Below are 20,272 nucleotides of genomic sequence, written 5' to 3'. Positions count from 1 at the left end.
GGTGCTTGTGGTGACATACACGCAGCATTTCTTTTTGTCCCTCTTTCCATTTTTCAAAAGTAGGGAGGTATGCTATTCTATAACTGCAACTGCAAAAAAAATGCACATAGTCTATGCTCCAACTGACACCATTCATTACAGTACTCCTTATACTGCCACATACTTGCGTCCGGCATTGCTACATCTGCCCAGCCTCTAGTTCTAAACCAGGTGCAAGAGAAATAAAGAGCTGCAGTTGCACCAAAGGTCCATAGTTCCCAAAGTGACTTGTATCACTAAATTTAATGCCGCCTAAAGAATCATGCGCAGAAATCATGAGTGGAAAATTGCAGTACAATGGCATCCAGTGCTGAAAATTTTTTTTATTTAACAGCCACATTTGCGCCAGACACAATTCACCTGGAGGAAAATGCAGCATTCTGGGTAAAAAAACAGACAATTCTAAGCAACTTTTCAGCTGGTCTACATCTTTTCTTTTATATAGTTTTTGAATTATTGAAACCTATTTCTCTTTGTCGCTACAATTTTATTGTTAGTTTATATTAATTACCTTTGTATTCAGGCCCTCTTGTATTCATATTGCAGTCTCTTATTAAAATCAGTGCCTGGTTGCTAGGGTAATATGTACCCTAGCAACCAGATAGCTGCTGAAATTCCAAACTGGAGAGCTGCTACATTTAAGGCTAAATATTTCAAAAACTACAAATAATAAAAAATTATTACTCTGTACATTATATTAAAGTTAATTTAAAGATGAACCACCCCTTGACCCCTTGAAGTGACATAGTTCTCTGTAAAGTAAATGTTCATAGCACTCAGCATTTATCATAAGTAAATAGAATTCAAGAAAAGAAAAATGTAATGAAAATCCCCAGTTCTATAACATTCTTAAAAGGAGACCCATTTAATGGATTTGCAAAAACCAATTTTATTTTCTTTATATTTGCATATGTCCAGTGCCATAAGATAAAATTTTGCACTCTCCATGTACCTGGCACGGCAGTCCCTAGATGCTGTTGCTCTTGGTGGCAGTTAATGTGGCAGAAGGGGCTGGGGAGGGAGATTACTATACAGGAGAACTTGCAGTCAGGGTCCCAGTTGACCATGGGTCTGCTGTATTGTATTATATTCAATTTAAATGTTTATAAATGATTATACTTAAATCATGTTATTGATTTATTTTTTGCTTTCATTTTCAATAAAAAGCTTTGCAGGGTTGTATCTGTTTAGTCTGTTCGATTTTTTTTATCGTATTTGTATTTAAGTATTTCACTGCTATGGATTCTTTTAATCAGCTTGTTTTTATTTACATTGAAAGGGGGTGTTCACATGGATGAAAAGCATATGATGTCATCAGTGTGGGACATCAGTGTGGGATTATCTCATCACTGTGGGTTTTCCCGCCATTTTGGCTTTATAAGGGACAGGGAGGTGGATTTCTGTAAATCTGATTAAGGCTGTGAATGAAGCTGTGCATGGTTATAGCTCCTGTGAATGCTTCATATGGAAAGAAATGTAAGTATGTACTGTAATATATCTCTTTTTCTAAGTATGCTACTTTAGTCTAGATGTATTTTATTTTACAGATTGTGGACTATTCAGCTTTTTCAGTTGAATGAGGATGGAGGTATGGATTGACTTAGATGTGCAGAAGAGTGTGCTTTATTTACTTGGGTGTTTTTGTGTTTTACAGGTTGTTTGTTTGGGGAGAGTCTTGCCATGGAAAAGGTATTGGGGTTGCTTGTGCTTAGGGTGGGAGTGAGGCTTAGATTGATTTCAATGTGTATAAATATGCTTCCTATTTAACAGGATGTGTCCTGGTGTAAGAAGTCCAATAGCAGAGGTACTTTAGCTAGATTGATTTCAATGTGTGTAAATATGTTGCTTCAACCTTTCTAACAGGTTGTGCCCTGGGGTGGGAAGCTGAACAACAAAAATATTTGACTCTGGAGATAGATTTTGTCAAATCGACCCTTTGTAGGTGAATGTGGATCCTGGTGCTTTTATTATCTTATTATTTAGGTTATTTATTAGGTATTATAGTTATGTAAATGCATATACAGTAGGTGTGCATCTTTTTGTTTTGTAGGTTGGACTCTTGATTAGGTACTGTACTGCCAGAGAGGAGGATCTTCACTTTTTACAGCTAATTGAACTGCAAAATATTCTACAATATATGTTATTCCTGAGCTTTTCATGGAAGGTTTTTTACTGCTTATGCTTGCAGGTAAGTGACTTTGATGAAATATGATAGTGTCCTTCAACCTGGGCATTTTTGTATTACAGGTTAGGCCCATGGACTGCTGAAGTTTGCAATAGGTGAGTGGAATACTAGGTGTGCATTAATAATAGTGCTTCTTCAGCCTAGTCATTTTATTATTTTACAGGTTTCCATGTTTTGGGAAATGCCTAGTCACTATGGTCTTCAGCCTGGAGGTTTCTTATGGTAGGTATGAACGGAAATTCTGTTTCATGTAATTCTTCATCTTTGTTTTACAGGTGGGCATCTTTGTTTTACAGGTTGGGAGGGAAAACAGTCAGGAAGTCTTGTACTGCTAACGCTTGTGGTTGGTGAGTAGAAAAATAGATGTGCAGGGATAGTGCTGATTCTTCAACCTGGGCATCTTTTTATTTTACAGGTTTTCTTCTGTTTTGGGAAACATCAAGTTACTATAGGATTTCAGCCTGGCAGTTTATTTGGGAACCCGTTTCTTGCGGTAGGTACGGATGAACAAATTCAGTTTGGCATTGTTATTCTTCAGCATGTGCATCTTTGTTTTACAGGTTGGGACTTTTCAAGGGAAAGGCACCAGTCATGTCAGGAAACCTTGTACTGTTGAAGTCTGTGATTGATCGGTGAGTAGAAGAATAGACATGCATGGGTTATACTGGTTCTTCAACTTGGGTATCTTTTTATTTTACAGGATTTCCTAATTCGGAATGCATCTAGCTAGTATGGTACTCCAGCCTGGCAGTTTGTGTCCCTGTTTATTGTGGTAGGTATGGATGAACAAATTCAATCTGACGTTGTTTTTCTTCAGCATGGGTATTTTTGTTTTACAGGTTGGGACATTGTGAGGGAAAGGCTAGCAGCAGAGTCAGGAAATCTTGTACTGCTAAAGATTGCGACTGGTGAGTAGAAAAATGTGGATGGATAATACTTATTCTTCAACCTGGGCATCTTTTTATTTTACAGGTTTTTTCTTTTTTTGTTTTGGGAAACATCAAGCCACTATAGAACTTCAGCCTGGCAGTTTATTTGGGATCCCATTTCTAGCGGTAGGTATGGATTGAAAAATTATATTTGGCATTGTCATTTTTTAGCACAGGCATCTTTGTTTTACAGGTTGGGAAACTGAGGGAAAGGTAACCAACCAAAACAGGAAACCTTGTACTGTTGAAGCCTGTGATTGATTGGTGAGTAGAAGAATAGACATGCATGGGTTATACTGGTTCTTCAACCTTGGGTATCTTTTTATTTTACAGGTTTTCCTCTTTTGGGAAACATCAAGCAACTATAGAACTTCAATTTGGCAGTTTATTTGGGATCCTGTTGCTTGTGGTAGGTACGGATGAACAAATTTAATCTGACATTGTCTTTCTTTAGCATGGGTATTTTTGTTTTACAGGTTGGGACATTGTGAGGGAGAAGATAGCAGCAGAGTCAGGAAACTCTGTACTGCTAGCACTCTTAATTGGTGAGTAGAAGAATAGACATGCATGGGTTATACTGGTTCTTCAACCTGGGTATCTTTTTATTTTACAGGTTTTCCTATTTTGGGAATCATCTAGCCACTATGGTACTCCAGCCTGGCAGTTTGTTTTCCTGTTTCTTGTGGTAGGTATGGATGAACAAATTCAGTCTGACATTGTCTTTCTTCAGCATGGGTATTTTTGTTTTACAGGTCCCAACCTGTAACAGAGTCAGCCACTATAGAACTCCAGCTTGGCAGTTTATTTGAGATCCTATTTCTTGTGGTAGGTATAGATTGAAAAATTCTGTTTGGCATTTTCATTTTTTAGCACAGGCATCTTTGTTTTACAGGTTGGGAAACTGAGGGAAAGGCAACAAGCTACAACAGGAAACCTTGTACATTAGAAGCCTGTGATTGATTGGTGAGTAGAAGAATAGACATACATGGGTTATACTGGTTCTTCAATCTGGGTATCATTTTATTTTACAGGTTTTATTGTTTTGGGAAACATCAAACCACTAGAGAACTTCAGCCTGGCAGTTTATTTGGGAACCTGTTTCTTGAGGTAGGTATGGATGAACAAATTCAGTTTGGCATTGTTCTTCTTCAGCATGCGCATCTTTGTGTTACAGGTTGGGACTTTTTAGGGGAAATGCACCAGTCATGTCACGAAACCTTGTACTATTGAAGCCCTTGATTGATTGGTATGTAGAAGAATAGGTATGCATGGGTTTAACTGGTTCTTCAACCTAGGTGTCTTTTTATTTTACAGGTTTTCCTATTTTGGGATGCATCTAGCCACTATGGTACTCCAGCCTGGCAGTTTGTGTCCCTGTTTATTGTGGTAGGTATGGATGAACAAATTCAATCTGACATTGTCTGTCCTCAGCATGGGTATTTTTGTTTTACAGGTTGGTATATTGTGAGGGAGAAGATAGCAGCAGAGTCAGGAAACTCTGTACTGCTAGCACTCTTAATTGGTGAGTAGAAGAATAGACATGCATGGGTTATACTGGTTCTTCAATCTGAGTATCTTTTTATTTTACAGGTTTTATTGTTTTGGGAAACATCAAGCCACTATAGAACTTCAGCCTGGCATTTTATTTGGGATCCTATTTCTTGTGGTAGGTATGGATTAAAAAATTCTGTTTGGCATTATAATTTTTTAGCACAGGCATCTTTATTTTACAGGTTGGAAAACTGAGAGAAAGACAACCAGCCACAACAGGAAACCTTGTACTGTTGAAGCCTGTAACTGATTGGTGAGTAGAAGAATAGGCATGCATGGGTTATACTGGTTCTTCAACCTTGGGTATCTTTTTATTTTGGATTGGATTGGATTATTAATGGATTCTTGGTAGTGATGTGTTGCTGCACAGTGGGCATCTCTTGATTACATTCTGCTTTTGGTCAGACTGTTGAGTAGTGGATACCTCACTGACCAGTTACCAATGTTGGCAATTTGGTTATACTCCTTTATTGATGATTGATCAATTGATGTCTTTTCAGGTACTCCTATACCCATGTTCCATTTGAACAGTTTGTTTAGATTTTTTTTTTTTTGAATTGTAATAAAATTATTTCTCCCTGAAAGACTATAGGAACACACTTTAAATACTGCACATTGGACCAGAGCATGAAGTTATAGTTCCAACTTCCATTGTGCATGTGGTGGCTTTATATATTGGCTTTACTATACAAAAGTGCACTGCCTAGGCTTATTTTTGTGTTACAAGTTGGGTCATGGTTTGAGAAACTTCTCTGTGGTTTTGCTTTAGACTTGGCAGCTGAGTGGGGGAGAGGCGTGCAGGTGCTGTATTTTTGTGTGTTGTGCTTTCATTTGGGCATGTTTGTTTTACAGGTCAGGACATGGTTTGGAAAAAGGCTTAGCTCTGCAGCAGTTTCCTTATGGTGATGACTGACCAACTCAGCACCCAAATCAACAGCTTTTCTTGCCTACACCAAACACGTCTCATGTGAATGACAACCTGGACTTGTATCCGGACTTTCTATATTTGAATTAGGATTGTCAAATGTTTGTTTTCATTAAACTTTCAATTAAATATATTTTTAACCTATATATAAATATAGTAATACCAAAAATTCTTATCTTTGCATAGTTAGAATATGCAAATATTACAGATTTTGGTCTATACTTTAAAGTGGCATATATGTGTAAAAAAAAAAAGTTCCTTTGCATTAAACTACTTTAAATATAAAAGGAATTTTCAATGGGAGATCTAATAAAGGGGCTTTTAAAAAAAAAAAAAAAAAAAAGGATAATGATCATTTTTAGACTGAGGTGCAACTTAACTATATAGATTCATAATTGCCTAGTAGATTGGGAGAATTTTCAATTATGCTCTTTAAGCAAAAGAAATGATTAGTAAGAACTGAGCACTTCCTTCTTTTATATGTATGTCTTATATGTGCATTTAATGTAAATACAATATTACAAAGATGGATGCTTGTGGTATCAATAAGGCTCCTGGTGGTGTTTAAAAACTCCCTCAATGGCGTAATTACACTGAAAATGCCATTAACTTTCCATGTGTATTGACTGCAATGCAAATACAGTGTTAACTACAACACATGGCTAAAATATCATTATGTTACACTTCATTATGTTAAGCATAACAGTCAATCATTAGTAGTGCCCTATGTCTTTTTGTTTACAAAATAACAATAACATGATGCAATACATCATGGAAAATAAGAAGTTGATGATAATCAAAATAGAATATGGGAAAGTTAAAAGAAAATGCCTGGCTGAAAACAATCATTGGTTGTTGTGCAGAAGTACACTTGTGGGTCTGATAGATGTAACATGCACAAGTAAGTCCTTTGGGAGTAGTAAAAACTTCTGCAATCCTTCATGACAATTTGACCCTTAGATATTTAACTGGCATCTATAAAGTTCTGATTTACTAAGAACCTGATCTCAAGGAGTGCATGTATAGACAATAGGAATCAGATAAGTATTGATTACCCCCATATGCACCAATAATTCTGCACATTTCTATTTGAGCAATTAGTAGTGCCAGTAGATAGAAATAATCCAGGCGCAAAGGGAAGAATGACCTGCTTTTTTCAGCCCACATTTAGTATGGCACAGCACCATTCTGTATGCAGCAATGAATAAATGTTAGGCTTAAAATGGTATATGCCCACTGGGGTGCTACATGGATGAGCAGATCAACTTTTTTTCAACCTGTAGGCTGAGAACAGCGGATCCTTTTCCCCTAACCTAAGTTTTCAAATTATGTGCATAATAATAGGGATATGCATGTAGTCTGGGATATTTGGATAATAAAAAGAGTTTTGGGTGATGTTTTTGGAAGAAATAAAAGGATTCCTGCACTTTAGTTCTACGTGTACCTCTTCATTTACTCTTTGAAGGAGAACTACTGTACACCCCTGGCTAGCCCCAACTGCACATGCTCAAGCAGATCTGTATTGGTAGTGAGACCCAAAGCATTTTCTAATGAACAGAAGATGTCCCCAAGGTACGCTGCTGCACTGCTTTTTGAACTTAGGTTTTTCTATAGGGCCACTTTTTAAAGTTATAGGCTATGCGAGAAGGGAGAGATGGGGGGGGGTCAGTGCAGGGCAGTTAAGAGGGCTTTTGTATCTGGGGGGTTTAGTTCTCCTTTCATTGGGTTTTTCTTTGGTATTTGGATTGTCTTTTTTAGGACTTTGGAGCTGCCTTTTGTAATTCTACTTCCACAGAAAGATTTGTTGTTTTTGTGTTGCCACTGGATTCTACAAAATAAAGTGATAAAATGCCACATGGTCTCCAACATACAGGTATAATTTATCTTAGGTCTTTGCTCCAACAGTGCTCAGTTTATAAAAAAAATACCATTAAACAGTGTATGCACTGCACACTATGTTGGAAACTTGGGAGGGAAAATGCTGCACAGAAGGTAAAAACATGGAGAAGTAAATGAGGCTCAAGGTCTGTTCTATAACTGCAAGTACAGATCTGGTTGCACAAAAATGCACATAATCCATGTTCAAATTGACACCATTCATTACAATACTACTTGAACTGCCACATACTTACGTCCGGCGCTGCTACAAGTGAAATAAAGAGCTGCAGTACCACCAATGGTCCATTGTTTCTAAAGTGGCTTGTATCATTACATTTACAGTACTTGCACCTAAAGAATCATGCACAGAAATTATGCAATGCTGACTCTAAAAATTGCAGTGCAATGGCATCCAGTAGTGATGAGCGAACCTGTCCCGTTTCACTTCACCATAAAATTCGCAAAACGGCAAGAAAATTTGCGAAACGGCAAAAAATGCGTGAAACGCATTTGTCGCACAATTTTTTTTGTCGCCCACGTCTATTTTTTGTCACCCACCCTTTTTTGACAAAACCGCGCCCAAATTTTGACATGACTGCACCTAGTTTGACACAACCACACCCTTTTTTTATGGGACCGTGGACAAATTGACATACGGCGAATTTTTCACGTAAGTTTTGCAAAACAATACGCCAATGGAGAGATGTGGAAATTCACTGTGAATCCATGCCTGGTGAAAAAATTCGCTCATCACTTGCATCCAGTCCTTGAAACAATTTTATGTAACAGCCATATTTGCACAATCACAATTTGCCTGGGGGAAATTCAGCATTCTGGGTAAAAAAACATGGGAACCTTCATTACATTTTTCTTTAATTGAAATCTGTAATATTTGCATGTGTTCAGCGCCCCCTTCCACTTGCCTGGCACAGCAGTCCCTCACTGTTTGGTCACCCATCTGCCCTGGGTGGCAAAGTTAATGTGGCAGTAATGTCTGGGGAAGGAGATTACTATACAGGAGACCTTACAGTCAAGGTCTCTGTCAGCCATGGGTTCTGCTGTATTGTAGTTAAATCACTTTATAATTCTATTTACATATTTTTAAATGATTATAATCTTAAATATTTTATTTGTTGCATCAGTTTGCAATAAATAGCATTTGCAGGGTTGTATCTGTTCACTCTGTTTGATTTCTTTTTTTTAATCTTATTTGTTTCTAAGTATTTGACTGCTATGCAGTCATTTAATCAGCTTGTATTTATTTACATTGAAAGGGAGTGTTCACAAAGGATATGATGTCATCAGTGTGAGACATTGATTATCTCATCATTGTGGGTTTTCCCGCCATTTTGGCTTTATAAGGGACAGGGATGAGCACTTCTGTAAATCTGACAAAGGCTGTGAATGAATCTGCACATGGTTATAGCGCCAGTGAATCACTCATCTGGAATGTACCGTATCAACAGGTAAGTGCATAATAAGTTTGTATTGTTATATATCTCCTTATCTGAGTATGCTACTTCAGGCTGGATGTCCTTTATTTTACAGGTTGTGGCGTTTTTTGCTTTTTCAAGTGAATGGGGATGGAGGTGGCTGTACTAAGTTTGCTGGTGGAGGTATGGATTGTACAGGAGAGTGTGCTTTATATACTTTGGTGATTTTTTTGTTTTACAGGTTGTTTGTTTGGGGGGGGAGAGCCTTGCCATGGAAAAGGTATTGGGGTTGCTTGTGCTTAGGGTGGGAGTGAAGGCTTAGATTGATTTCAATGTGTGTGAATATGCTGCCTCAACTGGTGTCTTTTTAACAGGTTGTGCCCTGGAGTGAGAAGAACAGCAGAGGTGCTTTAGCATTAGCAGGTGAGTTTTGTGTGGAGGGATGGATTTTTTTTTATTGTGAGTTTGTACTCATTTATGGTATTAATAGACTGGGCCCTGTCTTTGGAGTTGTCCTGCAAGACTATATAATCTTGGTAAGTGAGTGGAGATTATGGGTCTTGGTGGGGTGATAGGGTTGCAGGCACAATATGTATTATGAATTTTATTGTCTGTTAATGTGTTCCTTTAATAAAAATATTTGTCTTACTCATGAAAGGAACTTTAGCTTTGGTAGGTGGAGGGGGTTGCTGGGGGTTGGAGTGAAGGGATAGACTGCTTTTAGTGTTAATAAGTGTGTGATATTTTTACCTTGGCATCTGTTTTACAGGTTGGGCCCTGTATTTAAAAAACTCCCATGGAGGCACTTCAGTGCATGGGGGATGCTGGTCATCTTTATTATAATTGCTTTGGGAAATATTCGCTTCAGTGGCTCTGTGGTCTGTGAGTTGACTTGCCCTCCCTGCCTCAAGCACCTGCAAAACTGATAGCTTGATTTCGATGTTTGTAATATTGGGTGTCTTTTCTTTTGCAGGTGGTAACCTGTTGATGTCAAAATTCTTTTTCAGAGTTCAAATTGACTCTATGTAGGGGAATGTGGATCCTGGTATTATGTTATTATTTACGTTATTTATAAGGTATTAACCATCCTACTGTGTCTCATACCATATGGCACTTATATACATACAAATATCTCCCTCAACTTACATGCCTTTGTGCTTCTTCTGCATGAACATCTTTTGTAGGCTGGACTCTTGTTTAGGTATTATACTGCTATATATTCTACAATATTTGTAATTCCTGAGCATTTCATGGAAGCTTTTTTTCCTGCTTATACTTGCGTGTAAGTGACCTTGATGAAATGTGATAGTGTCCTTCAACCTGGGCATTTTTGTATTATAGGCTAGGCCCATGGACTGCTGAAGCTTGTGATTGATAGGTAAGTAGAATAATAGGTGTGCATTAATAATACTGATTCTTCAGCCTAGTCATTTTATTTTACAGGGTTCCATGTTTTGGGAAACACCTAGCCACTATGGACTTTAGCCTGGAGGTTTCTTATGGTAGGTATGAATTGAAATACTTTTTCATGTCATTCTTCAGCCTGGGCATCTTTGTTTTACAGGTTGTGAGGGAAACAGCAGAGTCAGGAAATCTTGTACTGCTAATGCTTGTGGTTGGTGAGTAGAAAAATAGATGAGCATGGATAGTGCTGATTCTTCAACCTTTGAATCTTTTTATTTTACAGGTTTTCCTATTTTGGAAATCTGGACATCTAGCCACTATGGTACTTGAGCCTTGCAGTTTATTTCAGATCCTGTTTCTTGCGGTAGGTATGGATGAATAAATTCAGTTTGGCATTGTATTTCAGCATGGGCATCTTTGTTTTACAGGTTGGGACTTTTTGAGAGAAAGGTAACCAGCCACGTCAGGAAACCTTGTACTGTTGCATCCTGTAATTGATTGGTATGTAGAAGAATAGGCATGCATGGGTTATACTGGTTCTTCAACCAGGGTATCTTTTTATTTTACAGGTTTTCCTCTTTTGGGAAACATCTAGCCACTATGGTACTCCAGCCTGGCAGTTTGTGTTCCTGTTTCGTGTGGTAGGTATGGATGAACAAATTCAATCTGACATTGTCTTTCTTCAGCATGGGTATTTTTGTTTTACAGGTTGGGACATTGTGAGGGAGAGGCTAGCAGCAGAATCAGGAAACCTTGTACTGCTAAAGCTTGTGATTGGTGAGTGGAAAAATGTGTATGGATAATACTTATTCTTCAACCTTGCAATCTTTTTATTTTACAAGTTTTTTTTTGTTTTGGGAAACATCAAGCCACTAGAGAACTTCAGCCTGGCAGTTTATTTGGAATCCTATTTCTTGCGGTAGGTATGAATTTAAAAATTCTGTTTGGCATTGTCATTTTTTAGCACGGGCATCTTTGTTTTACAGGTTGGGAAACTGAGGGAAAGGCAACCCTGGGAAACATCTAGCCACTATGTTACTTCAGCCTAGCAGTTTATTTGGGATCCTCTTTTTTTGCGGTACAAATTCAATTCCTCATTTTTTGAACAAATTCAATTCGACATTGTCATTCTTTAGCAGGGGCATCCAGTTTAACAGGTTGGGATCCTGGGGCAAAGGCTAGACATCATGTTGGTTACATTGGACTGCTGAAGCTTCTAATAGATAAGTGAGTAGAGGAATAAATGTGCACAGATTATACCAATTCTTCAACCTGGGCATCTGATTTCCTGGTTGGGAATTGTATAGCCACTGGCAGTTTTATTGGTAAGTATGACTGGAAATACTGTGAGTGTGAGTAGAAGAATAGGCATGCATGGGTTCTATTGGTTCTTTTATTTTATTTTACAGGTTTTCCTGTTGGGCTACATCTAGACACTATGGAACTTCAGCCTAGCAGTTTATTTGGGATCCTGTTGCTTGTGGTAGGTATGGATGAAAAAATTCAATGTTTCTCTTCAGCATGGGCATCTTTGTTTTGCAGGTTGGGACTTTTTGAGGGAAAGGTAACCAGCCACGTCAGGAAACTTTGTACTGTTGCAGCCTGTGATTGATTGGTGAGTAGAAGAATAGGCATGCATGGGTTATACTGGTTCTTCAACCAGGGTATCTTTTTATCTTACAGCTTTTCCTCTTTTGGGAAACATCTAGCCACTATGGTACTCCAGCCTGGCAGTTTGTGTTCCTGTTTCTTGTGGTAGGTATGGATGAACAAATTCAATCTGACATTGTCTCTCTTTAGCATGGGTATTTTCATTTTTCAGATTGGGACATTGTGAGGGAAGGCTAGCAGAAGGGTCAGGAAAACTTGTACTGCTAAAACGTGTGATTAGTGAATAGAAAAATGTGTATGGATAATACTTATTCTTCAACCTGGGCATCTTTTTATTTTACAGGTTGTTTTTTTTTGTTTTGGGAAACATCAAGCCACTAGAGAACTTCAGCCTGGCAGTTTATTTGGAATCCTATTTCTTGTGGTAGGTATGGATGAACAAATTCAATGTTCATGTCTCTTCAGCATGGGCATCTTTGTTTTGCAGGTTGGGACATTGTAAGGGAGAGGCTAGCAGCAGAGTCAGGAAATCTTGTACTGCTAACGCTTGTGATTGGTGAGTAGAAAAATAGATGTGCACTGATAATATTGATTCTTCAACCTGGGGCATCTTTTTATTTTACAGGTTTTTTCTGAACAGATTGTTATTGTCATTTTTCAGCATGTACATCTTTGTTTTACAGGTTGGAATTCTGTGTGGTAATTGCTAGAAGCTAGCTCAGATTACCTTGGTCTGCATAAATGTGCAGAGATTATACCAATTCTTCAGCCTGGGAATTTGTTTTCCTGTTTAGGAATTGTCTAGCCACTGGCAGTTTATTTGGGAACCTGTTTCTTGTGGTAGGTATGAATGAACAAATTCTGTTTGACACTGTCATTTTTCAGCATGGTCATATTTGTTTTACAGGTTGGGACATTGTTGGGAAGGCTAAAAGCATAGGAAGGTAACCTTGGTCTGCTAATGCTTGTAATAGATAGGTGAGTAAAGAGAATTAATGGCCACAGATTATACTGATTCTTCAACCCATGCATTTGTTTCTTTTTACAGGTCTTCCTGGTTGGGAATTGTCTATCCACTGGCAGTTTTAGTGGGAACCTGTTTCTTGTGGTAGGTATGGATAAACAAATTCGACTTCGAATTATTCAGCATCGGCATCTTTTCTTTACAGGTTGGGACATTGTGAGGGAAGGCAACCAGCCACATCAGGAAACCTTGTGCTGTTGAAACCCGTGATTGATTGGTAAGTAGAATAGGCTAGCATTGGTTATTCTGGTTCTTTAACCTGGGTATCTTTTTGTTTTACAGGTTTTCCTATTTTGGGGAAACACCTAGCCACTAAGGAACACAGACGCCAGGCTGGAGTACCAGTTTCTTGTGGTAGGTATGGATGAACAAATTAAATTTGGCTTTGTCTCTCTTTAGCATGTGCATCTTTTTTTTACAGGTTGGGACACTGTGAGGGAATGGATAGCATCGGAGTCAGGAAACCTTGTACTGCAAAAGCTTGTGATTGGTGAGTGGAAAAATAGATATGCATGCATAATTATCTTATTCTTCAATCTGGGCATCTTTGTTTTACAGGTTGAGACATTGCTTGGTGAGTAGAGGAATAGGTGTTCATGGATAAATGATTCTTCAGCCAGTTTCCTTGAGATCCTGTTTTTTGTAACACATACAGTATACTGTAGACTAATTCAGTTTGGCATTGTCATTCTTCAGCATAGGCATCTTTGTTGGGAAATCTATTTTATAGATTGCAACATTGAGAAATATCCAGAATTGGTTGAGCTTCAACTTTGGCAGGGGAGTGGGGATGCTGGGGCTTTTGGTGAGGTGTGAGATAAAGGATAGATTGACTACACTGGACGTAAGTGTGCAGTGCTTTAGCCTGGGCTTTTATTATTTGTTTTTTCCTGTTATAGGAAAAAACAATCTTACATTCCAGTTTATGTACTAGTATGTCAAATATCTACAATTAAGGAACGTAGCCAAATGTACATGATTTTACAGTCTTATTGCATTTAAATGAAATACAGGATTCTTAGTGAGAAGCAACCTTTCTACTATATTCCTTGGTAGTGATGAGCGAATCTGTCCCGTTTCGCCATAAAATTCGAGAAACGGCAAGAAAATTTGCAAAACGGAGAAAAACTCATGAAACCCATTCGTTACGCAATTTTGTTGTAGCCTGCGTTTTTTTTTTTGACGCAGTGGATTTTTTTACGTGCTGCAAATTTTTCCATGGTGAATTTTCACGGAAGTTTCGCAAAACAATTCGCCAATGGGGAAATGTGTAAATTCTTCGCGAATCCATGCCTGGCGAAAAAATTAGCTCATCGCTATTCCTGGTGGTCTAATTACTATACATGTGGATAGTGTCAAGGGTGAAGGGATCAATTGATTTGGATGCTTGTGCTTCTTAAAGCTTCTTTGTTTGCCAAGTTTTCGATAACTTAGGCTTTGGGGCGCTTCACCCATGGAAGGTGAGTGGGGGTGCAAATGTGTTTGGTAGAAGTGTTAATGGCATTGGTTTTAAGTAAAAATGTGCTCTTTGTTTACAAGTTTGGCTTTGTTTTGGGAAATTTTGTTAAAGTGCCCTAGCCATTGCTGGTGAATGGGGTTTCTCTGCTTGTTGGTAGGGTTGAGGGTAAATAGTAAGGCTGATTTTCATAATTAAGTGTGAGGAGCTTAAAACCTCTAGATCCCCATTTACTTACTTGTGAAGGGATAGCATTTTTGAGGTGTCTGTTTATATGAAGGACCCTGGTTTTGAAATGGCCCTGCATTTCACCATTGGTGAATTATTTTTTTTTTTATAAGTTGGAAAACTTCAACCTTGGCTGGTGTAAGGTGTTGATTGTGGCTGTGTGGAGGTGGGATGTGATAAGGCTACTTTTTCTTTACATGAATGTGATATTTAAAGGAGAAGGAAAGGCAACATCTATTAAGCACACTATTAAAAAGTACTACTATTGCTGTGTAAAATCGCTATATTCCTGGCTTGCCTAATGAAAGATTTACAGAGATACACATACTAGAACTTACATGCTTGTTTCAGTGAACGGCGCCGCCATCTTATCCAGCGTGTCTGTATGGGCTGAAAAGCACAAGCCAGCTCCCTGCTCCTGTTAGAAAGTTTCTGCAGCTTCACAAACCCCCCCTCCTGCCACAAACAATCTCCCTCGCAGCACCAGCCCACCCCCCCCTTTCCCCCTCCTGCTTGTGAGAGAACTCGGCAACGCTGCGTTGCCATGGCAACCGGACGCTTCTGCTCTCTGCCCATGCGCTGCCTGTAGAAATGAGTCCTCAAGTCCTGGAAAAAGCGAGACATTCTGGGAATCTTCTCTACACTGCTCAGCGTTTTTTTTCTCTGTTTGGCTTCTGATCGGGTGAAGTATGGGGAGACTTAAGGGCACTATTGAGACAACTGAAGGTATGCCTGCAGCTTGAGATTAACTCTTTATTAGCCTTTCCTTCTCCTTTAAGCCTAGGTTTCTCTTACAGGTTAGTGACCATACTTGTGCCAGATGTGCTAGAGTAGTTGAAGGGATCATGTTGATTGCATTAAGTGTGTAGGGATGCTGCTGCTTATGTTTAGTATGCAGGAGGAGTAATTGGTCTAATGTGCATGATAGTCAGCTTCATCAATATGGGTATCTTAGCTTAGTTTGTTTTGTAGTTTACTTGGCTAATGCAGTGGCTGCAAACATGCCTCTACAGTTTATTTCTACCACAAGAACCAGCATATCAATTAGATTGTTTTTCATGGGAGTGCTTTGCTTTAGTTTGAGCATCTGTTTTTTAGTTTGGCAGAAGGTATTGCAAAAGTTTTGAAGGTGTTTATGCCATGGTATTTGCAAATGGTACTGGTACAGTAGGTGTGCATGTGGAGGGATGGATTGGTATTTGTGTGAGAGTGGGCTTCTTTGGCCAGCGCACCTTTGTTTTATTGGTTGAGTCTTGTCCCACCTATGGAGAAGCCATCTTTACAACTAGCTCATACATGGCTAATGAGCATGGGTCCTGGTAGTCATGTGTTGCTGCACAGTGCAGGCATCTCTTCATTGACAAAAAGCAGAGTGTAGACTGTTGAATAATGGGAGTTCTTTACTGACCTTAATAACTAAAGTTGGCAATATGGTTTTTCTCCTTTATTGCTTATTTTTCTTTTTAGGTACTCTCATACCCATCTACTGTATTTTAATTGCTCTCTAGTTTTAAGTGCAATAAACACCTTTTTGTTTTCTTATTTATTTTTGTGAAACTTAATATAATAATTTCTCCCTTAAAAACTGTAGGAACGCATTTTAAATGCTGCACATGGGGCTGGTACATGAAGTTATAGTTCCAACTTCCACTGCACATGGGTGGCTTTATATATTGGCTTTACTATGCAAAAGTGTGCTGCCTAGGCTTATTTTTGTGTTACAAGTCGGACCATGGTTTGGGGAAACTCACTGTGGTTTTTCTTTAGTCTTGACAGCTGAGTGGGGATAGGGGGGCAGGTGATGTATTTTTGTGTGTTCTGCTTCCATTTGGGCATGTTTGTTTTACAGGTTGGTACCTGGTTTGGAAAAAGGCTTAGCCCGGCAGCAATTTATGGTGATTACTGGCCAAATCAGCGCCCAAAGCAACTGTTTTTCTTGGCTGCATCGAAACACATCTCACGTGAATGAGAATCTGGACTTTTATTTGGAGTTTCTATATTTGTATTAGGATTGTCAAATGTTTGTATTCACTAAACTTTCAATTAAACTTTTTTTTCACTGCATCTCAGACATCAAAAACCTGGAAAATTGAAATAAACGGTGCAAAGAAATATGTCATATAATCCTTAAGTCATGTATTTCCTGAAAATTACAATGGGGTCACAACTAAAATGTATCTTCCCTTTGCAAAGATACATGGGCGCCAAATGTTAGACATCGCTACCTTTTCTCCCGAGCTGGTGCCCCTGTTAGGAGAAAACTGCACCAGCCCGGGGTAGCTGCAGTGAGTGTTTCCTCTTCCTTCTGAATCCTTGGGCTGGCACATGTGCAGTAGAGTGAATAAGGTGACTTTTTTGTTAAAATTCAGCTTTTCACTCTACTGCACAGCACACAAAGACAGAAGAAGGAAGAGGAGACGCTCGCTCGCAGGTGAGGTTTTCTCCTAATAGGAGCACCAGCCTGGGGTAAAAGGTAAGTGATTAAAGTCACTAGGTGGTGCCTAACATTTTGGCACCCCCCAGTGACTTGGGTACCTTTTAAAGGAGAAGGAAAGGCTATGTCAAAATGCCCACCTCGAACTTCCATATAATTGTCCATGAAAGTCCTTTGTGCCTTTCATTCCTAAATTGAGTGCTACCGTGCCTATTGACTTATGGAAGCCCTGGATTTACAAATGCCTCTTGACCTGGTTGTAGCTCAATATTTTCCACAGCAACCTAAAGTAGTTATTATAATGGAAGTAACTATCCTAACTTAAGTGCAACTGGCATTAATTTAAAATGTTTTTTTATTCCATGTCAATACACTCTTCTATTCTAAGTTTTACTTTTAAAAAGACTGAAATTGGATTGTGGTAAGTACAGCTAATTGTTTTAAATCATGCATAAAGTTTTCTCACTATTTGATGAACTCTGGTATTAATGTTACCTTCATGTCTTTATTCTTCCCCCGATGTGAGCTGCTGCTTCCACATAGGAGACAAACTGTTTGGATTCACCATGTTATTAATCTCAGAGCATTTGAAACTCTCAGTCTATATGTTGTACATTTAATCACTGTCAGACTCACAGTGTGCATTCTGGGTGTACTGGAGAATCCTGCATTAATATTTTATGGGTCTCATCAGAAATGTATCTGTATCATATTTGAAGTTCATATTGGGCAGTATCATTTATTATCTGTTTCTTTATTAAACTGCTTTAGACTGACATGCTCATTTATTTTAAAGGTGTAATAATCTGTACCTGGAGATAATTATGCAATATAATATATCTGTCTTGTGCTATGTAGCCTTACACTTTTCAGAGCATAAATATGCATGAGGCAGACATAATAAAACCTCCATAAAACAAGGGTGTCTATTGTGTACTCTATAGACTTGCAGCATTGCAGCTGTCATACATCTTGGACCTCAGCTCTACACTGGGCATCCCTGTTTAATATAAATTTATAATTAAGTTTGAAATATCTTGTTTTATTTAATATTTCAGATTATGACCAATTAAAACAGGTTCTGCCCTTCATGTACTAGAAGCTTTTGTCAACCTCCCTCTCATAGGCATAGAGATTTAAACAAATTCTCTATTAGCTAACTACAGAATCTTAACTATCCTTTTCATATGTGAATGTACTGGGTCAATCCTGTCACCTATAGTTGCACTTAGATAAATGCACTTGCACCAAGTGCAAGAAGTGTCTTTGGAAGAAAGTTATTTTATGAATGGTGTCAGGCAAAATTGCAGAAGTCATTGTGTGTTTTAAGAAAAAAATTCCTTGTCAAAGAAAGATACCTTTGTATGTTCCACGGTAAAGCCAGTTTATTTTCCATAATATAATGTAGTATAATACAATATAAAAAAGTATAGGCACATAGACACCGGAAAAAAACATGTGTCCAATAAAAGCTCCACAATTACATAAGTGTATGTAAAAAAAAAAAAGTCTCTTTAAAGGCAAGTTGTATTTTTACTGAATTGTACAAGAGCTGTTACTATTTCATTGCTACTGGTTACTGTATATGTACAATATAGTGACTATTGGGGGAATGTAATATAAGTCACTTTCAGAAAAAATGGTCAATGCACAATACAAATACATATTCACATTTTCATGACAAAATAGCTGTTTGAATTCTGTGCAATAGAATCTTACTTTCCGTGACATTCTATCAACAAAATGAATATTTGGTTCCACAAAAGTGATAAAATATCAATTCTGTGAAACAACACTGTCAGTCAAATTACTGAACCAGTAAGAAGCAAGCATATTCATTAGTGAGGTATTAACCCTACCCCTCATAAACATCTGAAGTCAATAAAACACAAGATATTCATTGCTTTATTATTTTAATTTTTTTAAAACCCTAATATTAGCAAAATAACCACCCATGTAGGAGCCCAATGGTATATTACAAATTCCCCCACCTTGTAATAGTGGCTCTAAACTTTGTAGATGATTGTTAGGATACAAAGTTAGTGTTTGGCCTCCTCCTAGCTGTAATATTGCACCAGTTCGCTGATAGCATTCTCTTAATAATGTGCTTAATTTTTCAGGATTTGTTGAGGTCTGGCATGGTGCCAAGAGACTGGCAAATTGTTAAAGTGGTGCCATTTTTTAATAAGGGATCCCATTCTAAGCCTAAAAACTATAGGCCTGGTAGTCTGACATCAGTGGTAAGAAAAACTTTTGGAGGAGGTAAAAAGGCATAAGATACTTGAATACATTGCAAATCACAAATAAGTTTGTGCCAGCATGGTTTTATGATCTTGCCAGACTAATTTAATTGCCTTTTATGAGGAGGTGAGCAGGAACCTCAATGCTGGAATGGCAGTAGATGTCATCTACTTGGATTTTGCTAAAGCATTTTATACAGTACCTCACAGAAAGTTAATGATAACATTGAGGAATATTGGCCTAGAACATAATATTTGTAATTGGATAGAAAACTGAAGGATAGATTACAATAGGACAGATTACAAAGAGTGGTGGTAAATTGACATTTTCAGTCCTTGGTCCTTTGCTCTTTAACTTAAATTAATGACCTGGAGGTGGGCATAGAAAGTACTGTTTGTATTTTAGCTGACAATACTAAATTGTACAAAACTGCAAAGCGGCAGCATCCTGCATGGAACTTAGAGCGATTTGACAAAATTGGAAAACTGGGCAGCAAACTGGAAAATGAGGTTCAATGTGCAAAGTTATGCACTTCGTTCGTTCTGGGCTCCTGATCATATTAATTAGCTGGAGAGAGCTATGAGTTTAGACTGTCAAGATTGGGGTTGTTTTCTCTGGAAAAAGGCACTTGTACAGAGTAAACATGACCCCTCACAAGTACTTTTGAGGGGATTATAGGCAGATACCAGAGCCCACCCCTTTAGATTAGAGGAACAGAGCTTTCATTTAAAGCAGTGTAGGTGGTTTTTCACAATGAGGGCAGTGAGGTTGTGAAGTGTGCAACTTTGTGTGCTCCACTACCACCCCTAATTGTGGGTGCAAGTACAATGTTCCTGCGGGTAATGGGCCTGGGTTGGCAGGGCCCACTGGGTTTTTTTCCCTTTTTCTACAACACTATTAAGAGACTGCTATAAGCTTACTTGTGCAATATTAC

The 20,272-nt window shown here is 38.3% G+C and overlaps 2 long non-coding RNA genes across 5 annotated transcripts; both read left to right on the top strand.

Annotated features, from left to right (window-relative positions):
* Positions 1-1,135: 1,135 nt before the first annotated feature.
* Positions 1,136-5,942, top strand: LOC108644708. 4 transcript variants are annotated; one of them, XR_004223320.1, is made up of 6 exons: positions 1,136-1,728; positions 2,090-2,227; positions 2,388-2,446; positions 2,521-3,132; positions 3,230-3,279; positions 3,487-5,942. It is a non-coding gene; the product is annotated as an uncharacterized LOC108644708 (long non-coding RNA). The 4 variants fall into 4 exon arrangements; XR_004223321.1 differs by having other exon boundaries at positions 2,090-2,856; positions 3,064-3,132; XR_004223319.1 differs by having other exon boundaries at positions 2,090-3,132; positions 3,487-3,698; positions 3,767-5,942.
* Positions 5,943-9,715: 3,773 nt separating this feature from the next.
* Positions 9,716-16,716, top strand: LOC108644706. The gene is made up of 3 exons (XR_001923276.2): positions 9,716-12,511; positions 12,639-13,469; positions 16,513-16,716. It is a non-coding gene; the product is annotated as an uncharacterized LOC108644706 (long non-coding RNA).
* The last annotated feature ends 3,556 nt before the right edge of the window (positions 16,717-20,272 follow it).

This window comes from Xenopus tropicalis, chromosome 6, assembly GCF_000004195.4.
Source record: "Xenopus tropicalis strain Nigerian chromosome 6, UCB_Xtro_10.0, whole genome shotgun sequence".
NCBI classification, from domain to species: domain Eukaryota; kingdom Metazoa; phylum Chordata; class Amphibia; order Anura; family Pipidae; genus Xenopus; species Xenopus tropicalis.
Note: the sequence above shows the minus strand (reverse complement) of the source record. Positions and strands in the feature narration are given on the sequence as shown.